General features: G+C 43.1%; 1 long non-coding RNA gene across 2 annotated transcripts in view; it reads left to right on the top strand.

The window, feature by feature from the left end:
* LOC132884977 (uncharacterized) overlaps positions 1-20574 on the top strand; it is a 30922-nt gene extending 10348 nt beyond the window's left edge. For both annotated transcript variants that reach the window (XR_009654520.1, XR_009654521.1), the window contains one exon: positions 20078-20574. This is a non-coding gene — a long non-coding RNA (uncharacterized LOC132884977). The remainder of the gene's footprint in view (positions 1-20077) is intronic.
* Positions 20575-21474: the final 900 nt, after the last annotated feature.

Genomic DNA, 21474 nt, shown 5'->3' with positions numbered 1-21474 from the left:
CGACCCATAATGGTGGTCACACCCTCGATCTAATACTAACATTCGGGTTAAACGTAGAAAATGTAGTCATACTTCCACAGTCTGACGTTATCTCAGATCATTGTCTCATCTCATTCAAACTATGTCTGAGTAACAATATATGCACCTCATCACGCTACTGTATTAAACGTACATTCACGTCAACTACTGCACAGAGCTTTATAAATGATCTCCCAGAGTTATCAACTTTGATTGGGTCACTGTCAGCCCCTGCAGAACTTGATCAGGCAACTGAATGCTTAGTCAACATTCCGCCATACTTTAGATAATGTAGCTCCTCTTAAAAGGAAAATGGTCAGAGACAAAAAATTAGCACCCTGGTATAATGATGACATTCGAACATTAAAACAGACCACTCGAAAATTGGAATGTAAATGGCGTCAAACAAAATTGGTAGTGTTCAAATTAGCGTGGAAGGAGAGCTTCCTGAAGTATAGAAAAGCTCTTAGTGCTGCTAGATCAACATATCTCTCCTCCCTAATAGAAGATAAAAATAATTCTAGATTCCTATTTAATACTGTAGCAAAATTAACCAGGAATAAGTCCACTATGGAGCACTTGCATGTGACGTCACAGCCGATCCAGATTGTGACAGACGCCATCTTGTCGGTCAAACGCCATATTCCGCCTTCTACTTCTGGTTCTACTTCTGCTTTTACTTCTACCTTTTCTTCTGGAAAACCCTACTATATACAATTCTACTACAACGGCTGCGGCTACAAGCTCTCCCTACCTGTGCACGTTTTTTATGTTTTTTGTGTGTATTTTTGCGTGTTGTTCGTCTGTACCGGACTTCAATATCCACTACAACCGTATGGACTTACTGGACATTGGTTTCCAGCAGAAAATGACAGTTTGTAGCGATTTCCATCGCATGCACAACATTCCGGACGAGAAAAAAAAAAAAACATTCCGGACGAGGTAGCGAGACCAGCGGGGTCTCCGTGGATTGTTATCGGAAGCAAAGCGAAGGCGGTGGCGCCGGGAGCGGAAGCAAAAGCGAGGCTGCAGAGCCGGCCTGTTGACTAAGCTCAGAAAACAGCTACTCAAATCTCCACTGCCAAGCCTCTACCTCTCCAACGCCAGATCCATGTAAACAAGATGGACGATTTGGAATTACAGCTGGAATTACCTTATTCTATTCTATAATCGGCTGGTCAGTGCTATACTTAAGTGACTTACCCGTCCAATGAGGATTCTTGTTTACAAGATGCCACATCTTGAGTCGCTGACAAATCCTGAATTTCTGTAAAGATAACTGTCCAGAGATTTATAAGCACGCAGTGCTTCACCACTGAGCAGCGAGGGAAAGTTAATGAGGTAATTATACACGTCCGGGTATTCCGCTGGCAGTTCAAAATCCGGTCATGAAAACTCCGTCCGGTAAGCCATAAGGGTCACAAATCTGTAGATCGTTTATTTTAGACATATATCTAGTTATCTGTTCATTAGAAAACTGAGCCGTGTAGTCCGTCGGTTGAAATTGATCCATTCTGCACACGAGTGCAGCAGTATTCAGCGGTGTTTTTGACTGACAAGATGGCGGTTGTGTACTTTCCGGTCACGTGACTGCAAGATCTCTATAGACACATGCACACCTGCAGTATGTAGTAGCAACAGTTTCATGAATTTTTTTAATGACAAAATTGAGAATATCCGACGACAAATTCAAACTACTAATTTAAGGTCAGACAATGTAAGTGACCCTGTAGTTAACAATATAACTGTATCAGATCATCAATTAGAATGTTTTACTCCCCTAAAAGAAACTGAATTATTTTCATTAATCTCGGCATCAAAAGCCTCAACTTGTGTACTAGATCCCTTACCTACACGTCTATTCAAACAGATAATACCTGAAGTAATTGAACCGCTTCTAAAAATAATAAATTCTTCTCTTACGATTGGCTATGTACCCAAATCCTTTAAACTAGCAGTTATCAAACCCCTGATTAAAAAACCTGACCTTGATCCCTGTCAGCTGTCCAATTATCGGCCAATATCAAACCTCCCCTTTATCTCCAAGATCCTTGAAAAAGCTGTGGCACAGCAGTTGCGCTCATATTTATATAGGAATAACATCCATGAAATGTATCAGTCAGGATTTAGACCTTATCATAGCACAGAGACAGCTTTGGTTAAAGTAGTAAATGACCTACTGTTGGCGTCTGATCAGGGCTTTGTCTCGCTGCTTGTGTTGCTTGACCTTAGTGCAGCATTTGATACCACTGATCATTCCATTCTTCTGGATAGACTAGAAAATGTTGTGGGAGTTAAGGGAACGGCCCTCTCCTGGCTCAGGTCTGATTTAACTGATCGCTATCAGTATGTTGATATAAATGGTGATATTTCTAGACGTACTGAGGTAAAGTTTGGTGTTACACAAGGTTTTGTCTTGGGTCCACTGCTTTTTTTCTTTATATATGTTACCTCTGGGTGATATTATTCGTAAACATTGTATTAGTTTCCACTGTTATGCTGATGAGACACAGTTGTATGTTTCTGCAAAACCTGATGAGAGACACCAGCTTAATAGAATTGAGGAATGTGTAAAGGACATTAGACACTGGATGCTTATTAATTTCCTTCTGCTTAACTCTGACAAGACTGAAGTACTTGTATTAGGACCACATGCAGCTAGAAGTAAGTTTTCTGATTACACAGTAACTCTGGATGGCCTTTCTGTTTCTTCACGTGCAGCAGTAAAAGACCTCGGAGTGATTATTGACCCCAGTCTTTCATTCGAAACTCACATTGATAACATTACCCGGATAGCTTTCTTTCATCTCAGAAATATTGCTAAGATAAGAAATTTAATGTTACTACATGATGTGGAAAAACTAGTTCATGCTTTCGTTACCTCCAGGTTGGATTATTGTAATGTCTTACTGTCTGGATGTTCCAATAAGTGCATAAACAAGCTCTAGTTAGTTCAAAATGCAGCAGCAAGAGTCCTTACTAGAACTAGAAAATATGACCACATCACCCCTGTCTTATCCACACTGCATTGGCTCCCAATCAAATTTCGTATTGATAATCAAATCAAATCAAGTTTATTTGTACAGCGCTTTTAACAATAAACATTGTCGCAAAGCAGCTTTACAGAATTTGAACGACTTAAAACATGAGCTAATTTTATCCCTAACCTATCCCCAATGAGCAAGCCTGTGGCGACGGTGGCAAGGAAAAACTCCCTCAGACGACATGAGGAAGAAACCTCGAGAGGAACCAGACTCAAAAGGGAACCCATCCTCATTTGGGCAACAACAGACAGCCTGACTATAATATTAACAGTTTTAACAGGTATAACCCTCAACTGTCCTCATGGGGCCGTCCTTCACAGGAGTGGGGCGATAAAACTCAGACCAGACACAGGGCACCAGGATGGATCAAGCAGGTCCGAGGGGCAGAAGAGGCCAGCATCTCAATCCCAGGATCAACATGTAACTCAGAGGGACAGATGGGGGGGGGGGGGGGGGGAGAAAACATGTTGTTAGGTATGCCCTAAAAATGACAAGTATTAAATCTGTGTGGTAGGCTCGCAGAGACGAGAGTCTTTACATCAGGCATAACACACAATGGCATGTTAATATGGTAAAAAATATATCATGACCTGCTCTGGCTGGATGCTTGATTGGGTGATGGGAGCACACTCCTCAGCAATGATGAGATGCAGATGGGACCCTTAGGCCTGGCCAAGACAATTCAGTTACATTTCACCGGGTCTGGGACATGCGACAGAATGTCTGACGGCCGATTCCCTGCAGGCTACGATAGCCAGTCGAGGTCCCCACCGTCTCCACCAAAAGATTTCCTGTTGACTCCATGTAACTCAGAGGGACAGATTTGGGGGGGGGGAGAAAGAAAACACAGGTGGTTAGGTATGCCCAATGTCACCTGAATAAGTAGGAACAGTATACATATTGCACCGAGTACAAGCAGGGACTCCGGCAACTAACTATGACAGCATAACTAAAAGGAGAGAGCCAGAAGGTAACACAGGCATGAGGGAGCCCCGGGACATAAAGCAGCCAGCCACTGCACCGTTAACAAACTCGAGTGAGCAAGCGAGTGGGGACTGACAGCATCCATACATCCCAGTTTACCAAAACACTCTATGTCTGAGGACCCTCCAGATCTACTCCTTTACCTCATAAACACCATTAACAAAAGGCTTGACTAAACAGATATGTTTTCAGCCTAGACTTAAATGCTGAGACTGTGTCTGATTCCCGAACATTACTTGGAAGGCTGTTCCATAACTGTGGGGCTTTGTAAGAAAAGGCTCTGCCCCCTGATGTAGCCTTCACTATACGAGGTACCAGCAGATAGCCTGCACCTTTTGATCTAAGTAGGCGTGGCGGGTCATAGAGGAGCAGAAGTTCACTCAGGTACTGTGGTGCGAGACCATTTAGTGCTTTAAAGGTCAATAGTAGTATTTTATAATCAATACGAAATTTGATTGGGAGCCAATGCAGTGTGGATAAGACAGGCGTGATGTGGTCATATTTTTTAGTTCTAGTAAGGACTCTTGCTGCGGCATTTTGAACTAACTGGAGCTTGTTTATGCACTTATTGGAACATCCAGACAGTAAGGCATTACAATAATCCAACCTGGAGGTAACGAAAGCATGGACTAGTTTTTCTGCATCATGCAATGACATTAAATTTCTTATCTTTGCAATATTTCTGAGATGAAAGAAAGCTCTCCGGGTGATGTTATCAATGTGAGTTTCGAATGAAAGACTGGGGTCAATAATCACTCCGAGGTCTTTTACTGCTGCACGTGAAGAAACAGAAAGGCCATCCAGAGTTACTGTGTAATCAGAAAACTTACTTCTAGCTGTATGTGGTCCTAGCACAAGTACTTCAGTCTTGTCAGAGTTAAGCAGAAGGAAATTTATAAGCATCCAGTGTCTAATGTCCTTAACACATTCCTCAATTTTATTAAGCTGGTGTCTCTCATCAGGTTTTGCAGAGACATACAACTGTGTGTCATCAGCATAACAGTGGAAACTAATACAATGTTTACGAATAATATCGCCCAGAGGTAACATATATAGAGAAAAAAGCAGTGGACCCAAGACAGAACCTTGTGGAACACCAAACTTTACCTCGGTACGTCTAGAAATATCACCATTTATATCGACATACTGATAACGATCAGTTAGATAAGACCTGAGCCAGGAGAGGGCCATTCCCTTAACTCCCACAACATTTTCTAGTCTATCCAGAAGAATGGAATGATCAATGGTATCAAATGCTGCACTAAGGTCAAGCAACACAAGTAGCGAGACACAGCCCTGATCAGACGCCAACAGTAGGTCGTTTACTACTTTAACCAGTGCTGTCTCTGTGCTATGATGAGGTCTAAATCCTGACTGATACATTTCATGGATGTTATTCCTATGTAAATATGAGCATAACTGCTGTGCCACAGCTTTTTCAAGGATCTTGGAGATAAAGGGGAGGTTTGATATTGGCCGATAATTGGACAGCTGACAGGGATCAAGGTCAGGTTTTTTAATCAGGGGTTTGATAACTGCTAGTTTAAAGGATTTGGGTACATAGCCAATCATAAGAGAATAATTTATTATTTTTAGAAGCGGTTCAATTACTCCAGGCATTATCTGTTTGAATAGATGTGTCGGTAAGGGATCTAGTACGCAAGTTGAGGCTTTTGATGTAGAGATTAATGAGAGTAATTCAGTTTCTTTTAGGGGAGTAAAACATTCTAACTGATGATCTGGTACAGTTATATTGTTAACTACAAGGTCACTTTCATTGTCTAACCTTAAATTAGTAGTTTGAATTTTTTGTCGGATATTCTCAATTTTGTCATTAAAAAAATTCATGAAGTCGTTGCTACTACATACTGCAGGTGTGCATGTGTTGATAGTGGACTTATTCCTGGTTAATTTTGCTACAGTATTAAATAGGAATCTAGGATTATTTTTGTTATCTTCTATTAGGGAGGAGAGATATGTTGATCTCGCAGCACTAAGAGCTTTTTTATACTTCAGGAAGCTCTCCTTCCACGCCAATTTGAACACTACCAATTTTGTTTGACGCCATTTACGTTCCAATTTTCGAGTGGTCTGTTTTAATGTGCGAGTGTCATCATTATACCAGGGTGCTAATTTTTTGTCTCTGACCATTTTCCTTTTTAGAGGAGCTACATTATCTAAAGTATGGCGGAATGTTGACTCTAAGCATTCAGTTGCCTGATCGAGTTCTGCAGGGGCTGACAGTGACCCAGTCAAAGTTGACAGCTCTGGGAGATCATTTATAAAGCTCTGTGCAGTAGTTGACGTGAAAGTACGTTTAATACAGTAGCGTGGTGAGGTGCATATATTATTACTCAGACATATTTTGAATGAGATGAGATAATGATCTGAGATAACTTCAGACTGTGGAAGTATGACTATATTGTCTACGTTTAATCTGAATGTTAGTATTAGATCAAGGGTGTGACCACCATTATGGGTCGGTCCTATGACATTCTGCTTAATCCCGACTGAATCTAAGATGGACACAAACGCTGTTTTTAAAGGGTCTTCTGGGTTATCAAAGTGAATATTAAAATCTCCGACAACTAAAGCTTTGTCTAAGGAAATAACCAAATCTGAGATAAAATCTGCAAATTCAGAAAGAAACTCAGAATATGGCCCCGGGGGCCTGTAAATAATAAGCAATGGAATTAACTGGGTAGACTTATTTTTTGAGGCTACATACATTATATGAGTATGAAGAACTTCAAATGTATTAAATTTATAACCAGGTTTGTGTGTTACACCTAGATAATCGTTATAAATAACCGCGACGCCTCCTCCTCTGCCAGTTAGACGAGGCTGGTGTATATAACTGTATCCAGGAGGACTCGCTTCATTTAATGCTATATATTCATTTGGCTTAATCCATGTTTCTGTTAAACACAGTACATTAAACTCCTGATCAGTAATGAGTTCATTAACCATTAGCGCTTTAGATGTAAGAGATCTAATATTTAATAGCCCCACCTTTAGATCAAAGGTGCTGGCAGCAGCTGTACAGTCAGTCTGATCTAATTTTATATTGATTAGGTTACTGGAACAAACTCTCTGAAAATTTCTACCTTTTTGTTGAGCTCGGGGAACAGACACAGTCTCGATGTAGTGGGCCCTGAGTGACGACTCTGTGCAGCTAGCAGACAGTCGGTTTAGCCTGTTCGTCTGCTCCCTGGCCTTGGCTCTGGATTGTCAGAAATTAACTAGGCCTGTTCTGAGACTATGACCTATGCTGCAGGAAATGAGAGCAGCACCTTCCCGAGTGGGATGGATACCGTCCCGCCCTAACAGGCCAGCAGTGCCCTCAAAATTAGCCCAATTATCTATAAAGCCCACACTGTTTTCAGAGCACCACCTGGACAGCCAGCAGTTCAGCGACCATAACCTGCTGTAAGCTACATCGCCACGCCGCATTGGGATGGGGCCAGAGCATACTACAGCATCGATTATAAAATACTACTATTGACCTTTAAAGCACTGAATGGTCTCGCATCACAGTACCTGAGTGAACTTTTGCTCCTCTATGACCCGCCACGCCTACTTGAATCAAAAGGTGCAGGCTATCTGCTGGTACCTCGTATAGTGAAGGCTACATCAGGGGGCAGAGCCTTTTCTTACAAAGCCCCACAGTTATGGAACAGCCTTCCAAGTAGTGTTCGGAAATAAGACACCATCTCAGCATTTACTGTAAGCCTAGGCTGAAAACATATCTGTTTAGTCAAGCCTTTTGTTAATGTTGTTTATGAGGTAAAGGTGTAGATCTGGAGGGTCCTCAGACATAGAGTGTTTTGGTAAACTGGGATGTATGGATGCTGTCAGTCCCCACTCGCTTGCTCACTCAAGTTTGTTGATGGTGTAGTGGCTGGCTGCTTTCTGTCCCGGGGCTCCCTCATGCCTGTGTTACCTTCTGGCTCTCCCCTTTTAGTTATGCTGTCATAGTTAGTTGCCGGAGTCCCTGCTTGTACTCAGTGCAATATGTATACTGTTCCTACTTATTCAGGTGACATTGGGCATACCTAACAACCTGTTTTTTCTCCCTCCCTCACCCCAATCTGTCCCTCTGAGTTACATGTTGGTCCTGGGATTGAGATGCTGACCTCTTCTGCTCCTTGGACCTGCCTGATCCATCCTGGTGCCCTGTGTCTGGTTGGAGTCTCATCGCATCGCTCCTGTGGAGGGCAGCCCCATGTGGACAGTTGGGTGTCGCACCTGGAGGACGCTCTGGACTCTTGCAGTGATGCTTTTGTGGCTGGGGACTGCAGATGACTTGCTGAATTTAGGACTGCAATTGGCTTGCTGACTTTGGGACTACGGTTGTCGTGAACGGTTTTGCGCTTGGGTTTCCATCGGTGGGGGGTTTATAGCATCAACGAAGCTGATTTTGTTAGGACTGTTAATGTTATAGTCATGTTGTCTGTTGTTGCCTGGATGGGGATGGGTTCCCTTTTGAGTCTGGTTCCTCTCGAGGTTTCTTCCTCATGTCATCTGAGGGAGTTTTTCCTTGCCACCGTTGCTACAGGCGTGCTCATTGGGGATAGATTAGGGATAAAATTAGCTCATATTTTAAGTCGTTCAAATTCTGTAAAGCTGCTTTGCGACAATGTTTATTGTTAAAAGCACTATACAAATAAACTTGACTTGACCTGATGGTGATTTGAGTCTTGATAGCACAACTAACTCCATGTAGTCTGTCTCAGCTGGTTTACCCTTCCAGAAGAAGGTGGAGCCCTTCCCCACTTCTGTGGGTTGTTCTTCATCAGAAAAGCATATTTCACTCCGTTCAGCTGTATCAATATCATACTTGCTTAATTCGTTAGCAAACAGGGCAGTGCATCATTCAGGGCCTGAGCTACTGGGGTTATCAAGCAATGTTCGGATGTTCCACATTGCCACTTTAAGTGTTACTTTGGAGTTTATGTTGTTGTGATTTGTATCTGTTTCAGCCACATGGGGAGACAATCCACCAGTTGTGGCAGGCTGGGTGGAATGTTTAGGACAGGAATTGTTTGAGACCTTTTCTAGTCTTCTTCCCGAATTGGGGTGCATAAATTGGGCTGGTCAATTGTCAGAGTAGCTGCCAGACTGTGGTGTTGTCCCAATTCACCACAAGGTAACCATCATGCTTAGGTCACCTGTGTGTGGACTCATGACTGTCAGCTCTCAGTGTCATCTTCACCTGCTGTTTCACCACTTTCCTATTGTCACAGGACTTTGAGGATGATGTGGAGTGTGATGCATTGCTGTAATGGTGGGCGTAGTGTGATGCTGGGTAGGGAAAAAAAAAACTGCATGAGAAGATCAGGGGGAGGCAACCGGTGCACAGTGACTGCTTCACATACTTGGCCAAGCAAAATTTTAATCCAATGGCAAGACAAGTTGAGACAATCAAACAAACAGACTTGGTTGCAGTGGATGGCTGGACCCTGCTACTGCGTCTGAGGGAACACCCTTTAGGGAGGTACTTCATAGCACCCTGTCGGCGACGCCCAAAGTGACCGAAGCAGACTTGATGCAGGGCAGGCCAGATGAGCCCCATATGCCTGGAGGTTTCTGTCAGGAACCTCACCCTTAGCCAGAGCTTTGCTAGCTACCTAGCCATAAGGCTGAGAACCCCAGGTTGCACCACTGGGAGGTGACGTTGGCTTGGCCTGAAGGAAGCAGTTAGATAGCAGTGGGACTTATAAATGCCCTGCTGCCTAGAGACTGAAGTGTCAAATTGTGCTTTTCAGCCACTTATCACCCGTATAGGCTATAATGTAGCTAGATCAGTTATCAGAGCACAATGCTGTTGTTAGCTACTATACTATTTCTACAACAGGACTGAAAATACTTCAGTGGTAATTTGCTCACTAAAGTACAAATAGATGTCCAGATAGAACACCTCTGGCCACTGTGTAGGGTAGAGAATGGGACTGTGATGTCAGCCAAAGTGAGTAAAACAAGGCATTGTGGGATTTTTGAACACTGAAGCTATAGTAGAGTCCAAGTAGTAATCGTAGTGGTGGTAGCGTTGTGCTGGTACATATATTATTCCACTTAAAAACACAACAGAGTGGTGAATACTTGCTGTATTGTCAACTGCTATAATTATTCTCAAGACCGGCATGGAAAACCCATCACAAACAGAATATGGGTTTTCAGCTTTCCAAACTAATGGAAGTAGATTTGAAAAATACTTGTGGTTTTTATTGGATTTGTATAGCTGTTTTACACTATGGCAATTATTTTCCCCCAAGAAGGGGCAGGGATGTGTTGAAAGCCGACGCTACCGAATGTATGAATTGGGTAGGTAGGTTTGATGCATTAGCTCAACATCTGTTCAAAGTACATTGGTGGACCGAGTTGTTGCAGACGACGAATCTCATTCTCCCAGTCATTTAGTGACTATGCCTGCGATGGCTGAGGAGTCCAATGCGCGAAGCGGACACGCGTTGGCAGTCATCGCAGATGAAATGATGGTGTGGGGGTGATGGGTTGAAGGGCGGGGGCAGCAGCAGCATGATGCTTTCGCAGGCGTTTCTGTATCAGCCTGGTAGTCTTCTTTTCTTCAAAGGTTTTGCAGCCATCTTGGCAGATCTTGTACCTCTGGGCACGGTCTTGGGCCTTCCTCTCCCAAGATGAAGGATCGATGTTGTAGGCCTTCAGGGTGGCTTTCAGGACATCTTTATAGTGCTTGCGTTGTCCTCCTTGGGATCGGCTGCCTAATGCCAGTTCCCCAAACATAAGGGCCTTTGGAATTCGCTCCTCTCCCATGCGCGTGACGTGTCCTGACCATCGCAGTTGGGCTCAGGTGATGAAGGCCTCCACACTTGTGATGTTACAATGCTCTAAAACGGTGGTGTTCGGGACCTTGTCCTTCCATGTCAAGTTGCAGATCTTGCGAAGGTAGCACTGGTGAAATTGCTCCAGCCTCTTTATGTGGCATCGGTATTGTGTCCACGTTTCACAGCCGTATAGTAATGTGCATAGAACCACTGTCCTGTACACTTGAATTTTTGTGCTCAGTCATAATGCTGCTATCTGACCAAAGGCGGTGCTGGAGATGACCATAAGAAGAGCTAGCTTTGCTGATGCGTGCGGTGATCTCGTCATCTGTCTTTGCATTCTGTGCTAGGATTCCTCCAAGGTAGCAAAATTTCTCCACGGACTTCAGTGGTTCTCCATTCACAGTGATGGTTTGAGTAGAAGGAGGTGATCCAGGTCCTAGTTGGTGCAGCACTTTGGTCTTGTTGATGCTGACTGTGAGTCCAAATTGGGTGCATGCTCTTGAGAAGGTGTCAATGATGTACTGAGCATCTTCGAAGGAATTGGCAATCAGAGCACAATCGTTTGCATACAGTAATTCACGGAGTAACATGGAAGAGGTTCTAGTTTTTGCCTTGAGTCTCCTTAAGTTGAAGATGCTTCCATCGCTCCTGAAGCAAATCATCACTCCTGTGTCACACTCGCTGAAAGCAACGTGCAGCATGGCAGAGAAGACAATGCTGAATAGCAAAGGAGCCATGACGCATCCTTGTTTGGTGCCATTGCTGACTTCAAAGGGAGCTGAGACCAAGCCGTCATCGATTACATGACCAACCATGCCTTCGTGGAAGGATTGAATGATATTGGTGACTCGTGCTGGACATCCAGATTTGGTGAGAACTTTCCAGAGGCCTTCTCGGCTGATGGAGTTGAAGGCTTTTGTCAGGTCTACAAAAACCATGAACAGTTCTCTGTTTTGTTCTACACACTTTTATTGCACTCGGCTGGCTGAGAAGAGCATGTCTGTTGTGCTTCACGAGGCACGAAACTCACATTGGCTCTCTGGGATGACTTCACTGGCAATGGGGTTGGTGAGGCGATTTGATGATGATTTTCGGAAGTATCTTACCAGCTATGGAGAGGAGTGATATGCCTCTGTGGTTATCACAGCTGTGTCTGTTTCCCTTATTCTTGTAGAGGTGCACAATAAGTGCATCCTTGAAGTCTTGTGGGACAGACTCTTCCTCCCAGATTGAACTGAACAGGTCACACAGCTTAGTTGCTAAGCGGTCTCCTCCACTCTTGTAGATTTCTACTGGTATCCCATCAGCGCTGGCCGCTTTTCCTTTAGAGAGCTGTTTGATGGCCTTGATGTTTGATGTTTCAGCTACTGTGGGAGGGTTGTTGAGTTCTTGATGCATGGGTCTCTGGGGAAGTTGTGAGACAGCATCGTCTGAGATGGCTGACACAATTCAAGACTCCGTTGAAGTGTTCAGCCCATCGAGAAAGTATGCGAGCTTGGTCTTTGATGAGGGTTTGTCCATCAGCTGTGTATAGTGGTGTGCTACCTCAGGAGGTAGGTCCATACACTGCTTTCAGTCTGTCGTAAAAGGCCTTGGTGTCTTTCTTGTCAGAGGCTGCTTCTAGATCAGCAGTTTGGTTTTGCCACCAACGATCTTTCTCAGTACAGTTTGTGCTTCTCTTTTCAGTCTGAGGTACGTGTCTTTCTTTCTTTGTGATGTCTTCTCTGTGATGTAGCTGATGTGAGCTTGGTGAAGACGATCCAGGAGGTTGCGGATGGTGGTGTCATTTTCATCAAACCAGTCATGGTGTGAGCGTTTCGCAAAACCCAGTACTTCCTCTGCAGACTGATGAATAGTGTCTCTTGGTGTCCTCCAATGTTCCTCCACTGATGGTCCTTCAGTGCTGATGTTGAATGTGTTTGTCTTCTCATGAAGTTGGAGGGGCACTGAATGGGAGGAGAGTTTGCGAACGTCCAGCTTCTCGGTTGGTGCTGAGCAGACCCTGCGTCATGGTGGCTTGAAGGAGAAGGCTACACGGGTGTGGAGGAGGCGATGGTCAGAGAGGTAGGTCAAGCCCATCATGGCTGTGGTGAGGTGAACTTCTGACATCCCTCTGGCGGACTATGGCGAAGTCTATTTGGTGCCAATGCCCTGAGCGAGGGTGCATCCAGGTAGTCTTTTTCGCAGTGCACTTTTGGAAGTGTGTTGGTGATAGTCAATTGGCATTGTGAGTAAATGGTTAGGAGGAGTGTGCCGTTGGAGTTTTCTTTACCGGTGCCATGGTGACCGATGACTTTGTCTCAGGCTATGTGGTCTCTGTCAACATGGGTGTTGAAATCTCCAAGTAGGACAAGCTTTGTCAGAGTGAGGGGTGGCTTGGATGAGATTGTCTAGGTCCTTGTAGAACTGCTCTTTCGTCTCATCGGTGTGAGCCATGGTGAGTGCATAGACGCTGATTATGGTAACATAACCACTATCAAGGTTTAGGCGAAGCATCATCAGCCACTCGTTCACTCTTCCATGTGGTACTGAGTCCAAGAGCTTGAGATAGCAATTCTTGATGGCGAAGCCAACACCAGCTTGCCTTGGTTCATTTTCAGATCTTCCAGAGCAAAAGAAGGTGTATCCAGCTCCGTGTTCAGTGAGTTGTGAGCTTCCTGGTAGATGAGTTTCACTCAAAGCAGCAATGGCTATATTGTAGCGCAGAAGTTCTTGTGCCACGATGGTTGTTCTTCGTCCCAGGTTGTTTGCATTGTCTTGCAGCGTGCGGACATTCCATGCTGCCAGATTGATTGATTGATTGATTGATTGATTGATTGATTTTGTCATGCTTCTGTTTCTACCGCAGGAATGGATGACCAGACCGTCACGGTCAACGGCCAAGTCGAGGTGGAACAAGCTTTGTTTGGGGGCTCTTTTATACCCCCCTCTCTGGTGGGAGAAGGCAGTGCTATCCCTGAATAGGGCTACCTTGTCGTCCTGGCAGGATACGATTAGGGACGTTGTTCCGGGTCGTTCCCTGGATGACCATCACACCATGACCGCGATACATGTGGATTCGTGACTAGAGGCTCCCAGGAGCATCCTCTCCCTGCCTCTGTCGCCACTTGTCCCTTGCTGTAGGACTTGAAAATGAAGGATGAAGATGAAATGGCAGGGAGAATTGCTGGCACAGTGATGAATTAAAGTGGCGGTGGGGTGTGCAATCCCAGCGTCACCCTCTCTTCCAGACACTCAGTAGTGGATACAGGTACGGGAGCTGAAACGTGCATCCACTGGGTGGTGGCGCAGCAGCTGGCCAGGATCCTCCTTCTGAGGACTGCCCTCACAGTAGCTTGCAGTTACTGGGACTTGGCTTTGGAGCTTCCTCCTCCTAGGATGGTTGCTAGACTGAGCTGAAGAGTCCATCGTATCCTGATTTGTCATTCGGGGTTTACTCCTCTAGCCTTTGCATAAGGACGCACAACCTACAAGGCAGCAGGTGGGTTTGATTTAGGAGTCTCCTTCTCCTAGCCTTTGCCTCTAATGGCATACCCTACAAGGCAGCAGGGGGCTGATTGGACAGTGCCAGGGTGTGTACACACGCCGGTGGGCCTGCACACTGTACCTCTGGGGTTCAGACCTGCTCCGAGATCCCTCACAGTTCTGCGTTACCCGTGGTGCGTCACGAGGAGGGACTGTGAGAGTCTTGGTGTGGCAGCCATAAAAAAAAAATCAGGAGAGGGCTTACACATTCGGCCCCTCTTTTCGCTCGTGAAGCTGATGGTGACTGCAGCTGGAAGCTGAATGACAAGCACACAGCTACAACACTACAGCACACGCACACACCCTGTGCATAAGCACCACACCACAAAGTATGTTACTGCAGCAGTGGCACATTTTCTGCTTGGAAACACCGTGAGTTAGAGACGGTGAAAAAAAAGTGTGTGTGTGGGGGGGTATATTTCACACCTCAGCTACCATTAGCACCCTAACAGCCTTGCACACAGGCTACGTGTACATTTATATGGAATTCTTGTATGTTTACATGTGTAGTTATGGGTAAAAAAGTCAAGCCACCAAAGTTTGGAGCTTTTCTTTAATTAAAACTGTCAACTGCATTGTGATTAGTATCTTTTGAGAAATTAAAAATGGATATGTACTGTAAGTACAGAGCCTCATTAGGGGTCCAAGCAGTAAGCAGCTGGAACCCTACAGCATTTGTAAGGATTATTAGCTCATCTGGCTGACAGGCAGTAAGCTTATGCCATCATGTGTCGTCCGTCCGGCGGCGTCCTCCTTTCATGAAAATTGCTTCTTCTCTGTCAATTCTGCACCGATTTTTTTTCTCCCCCCCTTTTCTTTTTGGCAGGAAGGTGCCTGGGGTGCATTTAACTTCTACCCAAATTTGCATAATTGCAATTAATAATGAAGATATGGAGTAATTAAGCCCTAACAAGTAGTTTCCACACACATCGCTGCTTCTCCCTAAATTCTTCACTGATTTTTAATTCTTTCTGACATGACGGTAGGTGTACCTAGGATGCATATAATTTCTACCCAAATTTCCTTAATTACAATTATTAATGAAGTTATGGACTAATTAAGCCTTAATGAGTAGTTTAACAAAAATCGCTTCTTCCCAGTCAATCCCTCACTGTTTTGGATTCTTTCTGCCAAATAGGTAGGTATTCCTAGGGTGTATATAGCTTGCAACATTGATTGCGCAAGGTGGCCCGCTTTAGATCGTTCCCTTGGGACTAGACGGGGCCAGAGTGCTCTATGCTATCATTGATGGTCTCGTTGTTGTTGTTGTTGTTGTTGTTGTGATTATTGGTCCAAGCAGAGAAACTGCTGGAACCCTATTGCTTTTGTAAGATTTTATTTTTCCATCATATTGCCATTTTTCTTTCATGAAAGCATGTGGGCAGAATAAATATAAGTTGTAAAGACACCAAACTTGGTGTACATGTTCCTGAGCTAGGAGAGATCTCACAAAAGTGTAATTACCTCTATCTGGCTGTAGGGGGGCACTATAAGAAGTATTTTTTATTTTTTATTTTTTGCTCATAGAAAAAGAAACAGAAGAAATTTTCCACTGATTTCTTGGACACTCCAGAATCTAATGCACCCATAATAGCAGCAGTTTCCGTCTCACAAATTTTCCCATCATTTAAAAAAAAAAGTTAAAGTAAAATGAACTCCTCAGAGGCCATTCATCAGATTCTCACATAATTTGGTATATATCATCTACAGACCATACTGCCAAAGTTTTGTCAATTTGTTGAATTTTCATCCAAGTGTCCGTTTCAAAGTTTTCAATCAAATTTGAAGGTATGGCCCATAATGACTGTACGGCCAATATCTTGTGATGTAATGATCCTCACTCTCAATACATTTTTTTGGAGGCACACCAAAATTTGTGAAATTTGATCCATAGGGGGCACAATAACTGACATGTCCCTATCTTGAGAACCACTTAAGCTAAAAATCTGAAATTTGGTGTACTTGGACTTGTCCATGTTTACCCAAATCTCCTAAAGTGCCAGTTGGCTGGCTCACCAAAATGGCCACTAAATGGCCAATCAAATTTCAGCAGCCAATATTTAAATATTAAACCAACTATCTCATTTCAAAGGGAAATTGATGCCTTTGTGAATATGTTTTGAATTGCAATATCTTTGAGAGGTTGTTTTTTGGGGGCGGCACGGTGGTGTAGTGGTTAGCGCTGTCGCCTCACAGCAAGAAGGTCCGGGTTCGAGCCCCGTGGCCGGCAAGGGCCTTTCTGTGCAGAGTTTGCATGTTCTTCCCATGTCCGTGTGGGTTTCCTCCGGGTGCTCCAGTTTCCCCCACAGTCCAAAGACATGCAGGTTAGGTTAACTGGTGACTCTAAATTGACCGTAGGTGTGAATGTGAGTGTGAATGGTTGTCTGTGTCTATGTGTCAGCCCTGTGATGACCTGACGACTTTTCCAGGGTGTACCCCGCCTTTCACCCATAGTCAGCTGGGATAGGCTCCAGCTTGCCTGCAACCCTGTCGAACAGGATAAAGCAGCTAGAGATAATGAGAATGGGATGAGATGAGGTTTTTTGTTACTGAAACCTCGACTATTCTTGTCGGGTACATGTTACCTAAAAAACACAAGCCTTTTGATAAATAAACTCCAGGTGATCCTATTGTGGCTTGTATTGGTTCTTTGACCCTTTTATCTAAATTTGTCAATGAGCATATTACACCTCTCATTGGACGTTTACCTTCCTATCTGAGAGATACCAGTGACTTTTATTGACCAAATATCTCAACTCTCATTTGGACAATGAGAATATATTGTTGGTTACAATGGATGTCATTAGTCTTTACACCAATATAACTTAACGAGGTTAGGCTGACAGCTTTACATTTCTTTTAAGGCTCCTGCAATGATAATTTTCCACCTACTGATTTATTTTTATTTTATTTATTTATTTTTAAATAAAAATTGCCAAGCTCTAGTGTTAACCAGAAATTTTCTTTTGATAAATCATTATTTCCTTCAGATTCATGGTTTGGCCATGGGTGCAACATTTCACACCTGATTTATGTAAATTTCTGTATGGGATTTATTGAAGATAAACATGTATTCCAATAATCCTTTTTCGAGTAACATATTATTCAAATGTTTATTTGATTGATTATTCTTGATTTGGAACGTGACGGAATTACAACTACAAAACTTGTCAGTACATGAATAATTAAGTGTACTCTAACAAATTTAGCCTTGAGTATGACAGGTCTCATATTTTCTTGACACATGGGTAGTATGTGATGCTAATATGTTCTATACTACTCTTTATAGGAAAAGCACTGATTTTTTTTAACATGCATCTAGTTTTCATTCAAAATCAAGCAAAAAAGGGGTTACCATATAGCCAATTCTTATGTGTAGGACGTATATGTCATTGAGACAAGGATTTTCTATTAGAATCCAAAAAATTATATGATGGGATATTTTTAAAAATTGCTTGGATGAGGCTGTAAGATAAGCCACGATTAATAATGTGAAACACTCTTGATAATGGATCCCCTCTGGTTTGTTGCAGTACTTGTACTCATTTTAGTCGTTGTATTAAAAGAATCATCAAACAATGTTGGCATGTTCTTCAAATTGACACTAGATGTACAAAAAACTTTTTTTTTAATCCACCTTTATCTGTGTATGCTTGGTCTCATAATTTGAAAAATATTTTGGTATACGCAGATACTTTTGATCATTCATCATTCTAAATACCCTAGGGAATGTTGCTCCAAGATTTTTTGTTGTAATAGTGCATCTTGTAATGACATCCACAAGACTGACAATTTTGCTAGTTTTATTACCTGAAAAAATTATAAGATCAAGAAATTCATACCATGTACAGTGCCTTGCAAAAGTATTCATCCCCCTTAGTGTTTGTCCTGTTTTGTTGCATTACAAGCTGGAATTGAGATGGATTTTTTTTTGGGGGGGGGGTGTTAGCACCATTTGATTTACACAACATCCCTACCACTTTAAAGGTGCATGTTTTTTTTGTTTGTTTGTTTTTATTGTGACACAGTAAGATGAAAAAACAAATCTGGAGTGTGCATAAGTATCCCCCCCCAAAAAAAAAAAAAAGTCAATACTTTGTAGAGCCACCTTTTGCTGAAATTACAGCTGCAAGTCTCTTGGGGTATGTCTCTATTAGCTTAACACATCTAGCCACTGGGATTTTTTCCATTCCTCAAGGCAAAACTGCTCCAACTCCAAGTTAGATGGGTTGCGTTGGTGTACAGCAATCTTCAAGTTATGCCACAGATTCTCAATTGGATTGAGGTCTGGGCTTTGATTAGGCCATTCCAAGACATTTAAATGTTTCCCTTTTAAACCACTCCAGTGTAGCTTTAGCAGTATGTTTAGGGTCATTGTCCTGCTGGAACATGAACCTTCGTCCCAGTCTCAAACCTCTGGCTGACTCAAACAGGTTTTCCTCCAGAATTGCCCTGTATTTAGTGCCATCCATCTTTCTTTCAGTCCTGACCAGCTTTCCTGTCCCTGCAGATGAGAAACATCCCCATAGCATGATGCTGCCAACACCATGCTTCATTGTAGGGATGGTGTTCTCAGGGTGTTGGGTTTGTGCCACACATGGCATTTCCCATGATGGCCAAAAAGTTCAATTTTAGTCTAATTTGACCAGAGATTCTTCTTCCATGTGTTTGGGGAGTCTGCCACACGCTGTTGGGCAAGCTGCAAACATGTTTTCTTCAGCAATGGCTTTTTTCTGGCCACTCTTCCATAAAGCCCTGCAGGTTTATGGAATCTTCCATAAAGATCTTTGCAGCTCCCTTAGCATTATTGTTGGTGTCTTTGTTGCATCTCTGATTAATGCCCTCCTTGCCCGGTCTGAGAGTTTTGGTGGGCAAGGCCTTCTTTTGTCAGGTTTGTAGTGGTGCCATATTCTTTCCATTTTGCTATAATGGATTTAATGGTACTCCCTGGGATATTTTTTATGACCCAACCCTGATCTATACTTATCCAAAACTTTGTCTCTGACCTGTTTGGAGGCTCCATGGTTTTCATGTTACTTGCTTAGTAGTGTTGTAGAGTCAGGATCCTTCCAGAACAGGTTGGTTTATACAGACATCATGTGACATTTTGATTGTACACAGGTGGATCTTAATCAACTAATTATGAGACTTATTAAGTGAATTGGTTGGACCAGCTCTTATTTAGAGGTTTCATACGAAAGGGGGTGAATACTTGTGCACACTCCAGATTTCTGTTTTTTTACCTTAATAATTGTTTGTCACAATAAAAAATAAAAAATGTGCACCTTTAAAATTGTAGGCATGTTGTGTAAATCGAATGGTGCAAACCCTCCAAAAATCCATTTTAATTCTAGCTTGTAATGCAACAAAACAGGACAAACACCAAGGGGGATGAATACTTTTGCAAGGCACTGTAGCTCAGTTAACATTGTTTATTATACTGTCCATGCAGATTACAATATATGGGCAGCACCTGTAGACAACTTTGGGTGCGTATTAATGAACATTGTAGTGCAATCTACAGAAAAGATTTCAAATCTCTGGAGAACAATCTTCTGTGGAGAACTGAGGCCCAAACCTTTTTTTTTTTTTAACACTTCCTCTGAACTTAGAATATTGCCATCCTACATTGCATGTCAGGTCATTCAAATTCAGATCTCCCCATGAAACAATCTAATGCTCAAATCTTTTCTTCTGCAGTCATGGATGCAAGTTCAAGTTCCAATTCCTCAGATCACTGCCAGAGGAATCAAAGTAAGAGGAATCAAAGCTGTCCATCATCCCAAGGAAATGAAGCACCAGTCACACAGGATCTTAAAACAGAACACAAGACTGATTCACTGGGAGTAGCACCTGAACTTCCCCAGTGCAAAATGGGTAGCAAGAAGGTAGACGACATGAGTTTCATGATATCGTGTACAAACTGGTACTAAGCACATGGCATGTGATATGTGATCACTTCCTGAGTACCAAATTCGGTGTGAGATCAATCAGTGAAGAAAAGAAAATGGATGATGACAATCTGAGGCACCTTCCTAAAAAAAAAAAATTCTATGATGTGAGGCATTGTTTGAAACAACCTCCTAAAACCTGAGGGTTTTCTGAAAAACTTGATAGAATTGTCAATGTTCTCTGAAACCTTTATTTCTCAGCCTCTGTAGTAGATAGAAACAAAATAAAAACCATCTGAATGTAAACCTTTGGCTTGAATGGGAAATTGTCTTTACCTCAGTGTTCATTAACACTATCATTTTTTCCATTTTATTTATTTTCTGGTTCTTTTTTTCATTTATTTTCATGTTATTTTTATTAATTTTCTTATTCTTTGCATGGCACTCCTATGACTATACTAAAAGGCTCAAGTATACTTCAGCAGATGTGGTCTGCGCACTGTGCGCACCCGAGGAAGCAAAACATTCTCCAATCATTTTAAAATTTTCTTCTATATTTCACACTTTTGGGGCTTTTCCACTACCAACGCGGCTGAGTTGGGCTGAGCCGTGCCGTGCTGAGTTGGGCTGAGTCGAGCTGAGTGGGGCTGTTGGGGTTGCATTTCGACTACAACCGCGCTGAACCGTGCTGGCTGGAAGTGGGTGGACACATTGGGTGGAGTTAGTGAAAGTGGGTGGACGTCACGTGATGTCGTTAGGCGGCGCAAACAGTGACATCAGTGACCTTTTAAGCGGTAGTCTCACGACCTGGATAGTAAACAATAAACATGGAGGACATGGAGTCGTTAGTGTTGCTGGTCTTGGTGCTGTGGCTTGTTGTCACCGACAACGCCAACAGATACTGGCAAGAGCGTATAGATGAGGCGAGGCGCATAAGGCTTCGTAATTCTTCTTCTTCCGGGTTTACGGTGTTTACAGATCCCAGCGTGCTCGCGGGGCGTGTGTGGGCATGTGAGGACATTCCTCCTCACCAATCAGTGCACAGGGGAGTGTCTCCTCACGCCCCTAGCCCAGCGCTCGAAACTAACGGTGTCCCGATGTCCCGGGGACCATAAAAAATGTCATCGGGACACAAAATTATCATATCTGGGACAATCCCGGGACAATGGAAAAAAATAGATCTAGAAAAAAAGTTCTACATTAATA

Source organism: Neoarius graeffei, chromosome 4, assembly GCF_027579695.1.
Source record: "Neoarius graeffei isolate fNeoGra1 chromosome 4, fNeoGra1.pri, whole genome shotgun sequence".
Lineage (NCBI taxonomy): Eukaryota > Metazoa > Chordata > Actinopteri > Siluriformes > Ariidae > Neoarius > Neoarius graeffei.
The sequence above is the reverse complement of the archived record's forward strand: the minus strand, read 5'-3'. Positions and strand labels throughout refer to the sequence as shown.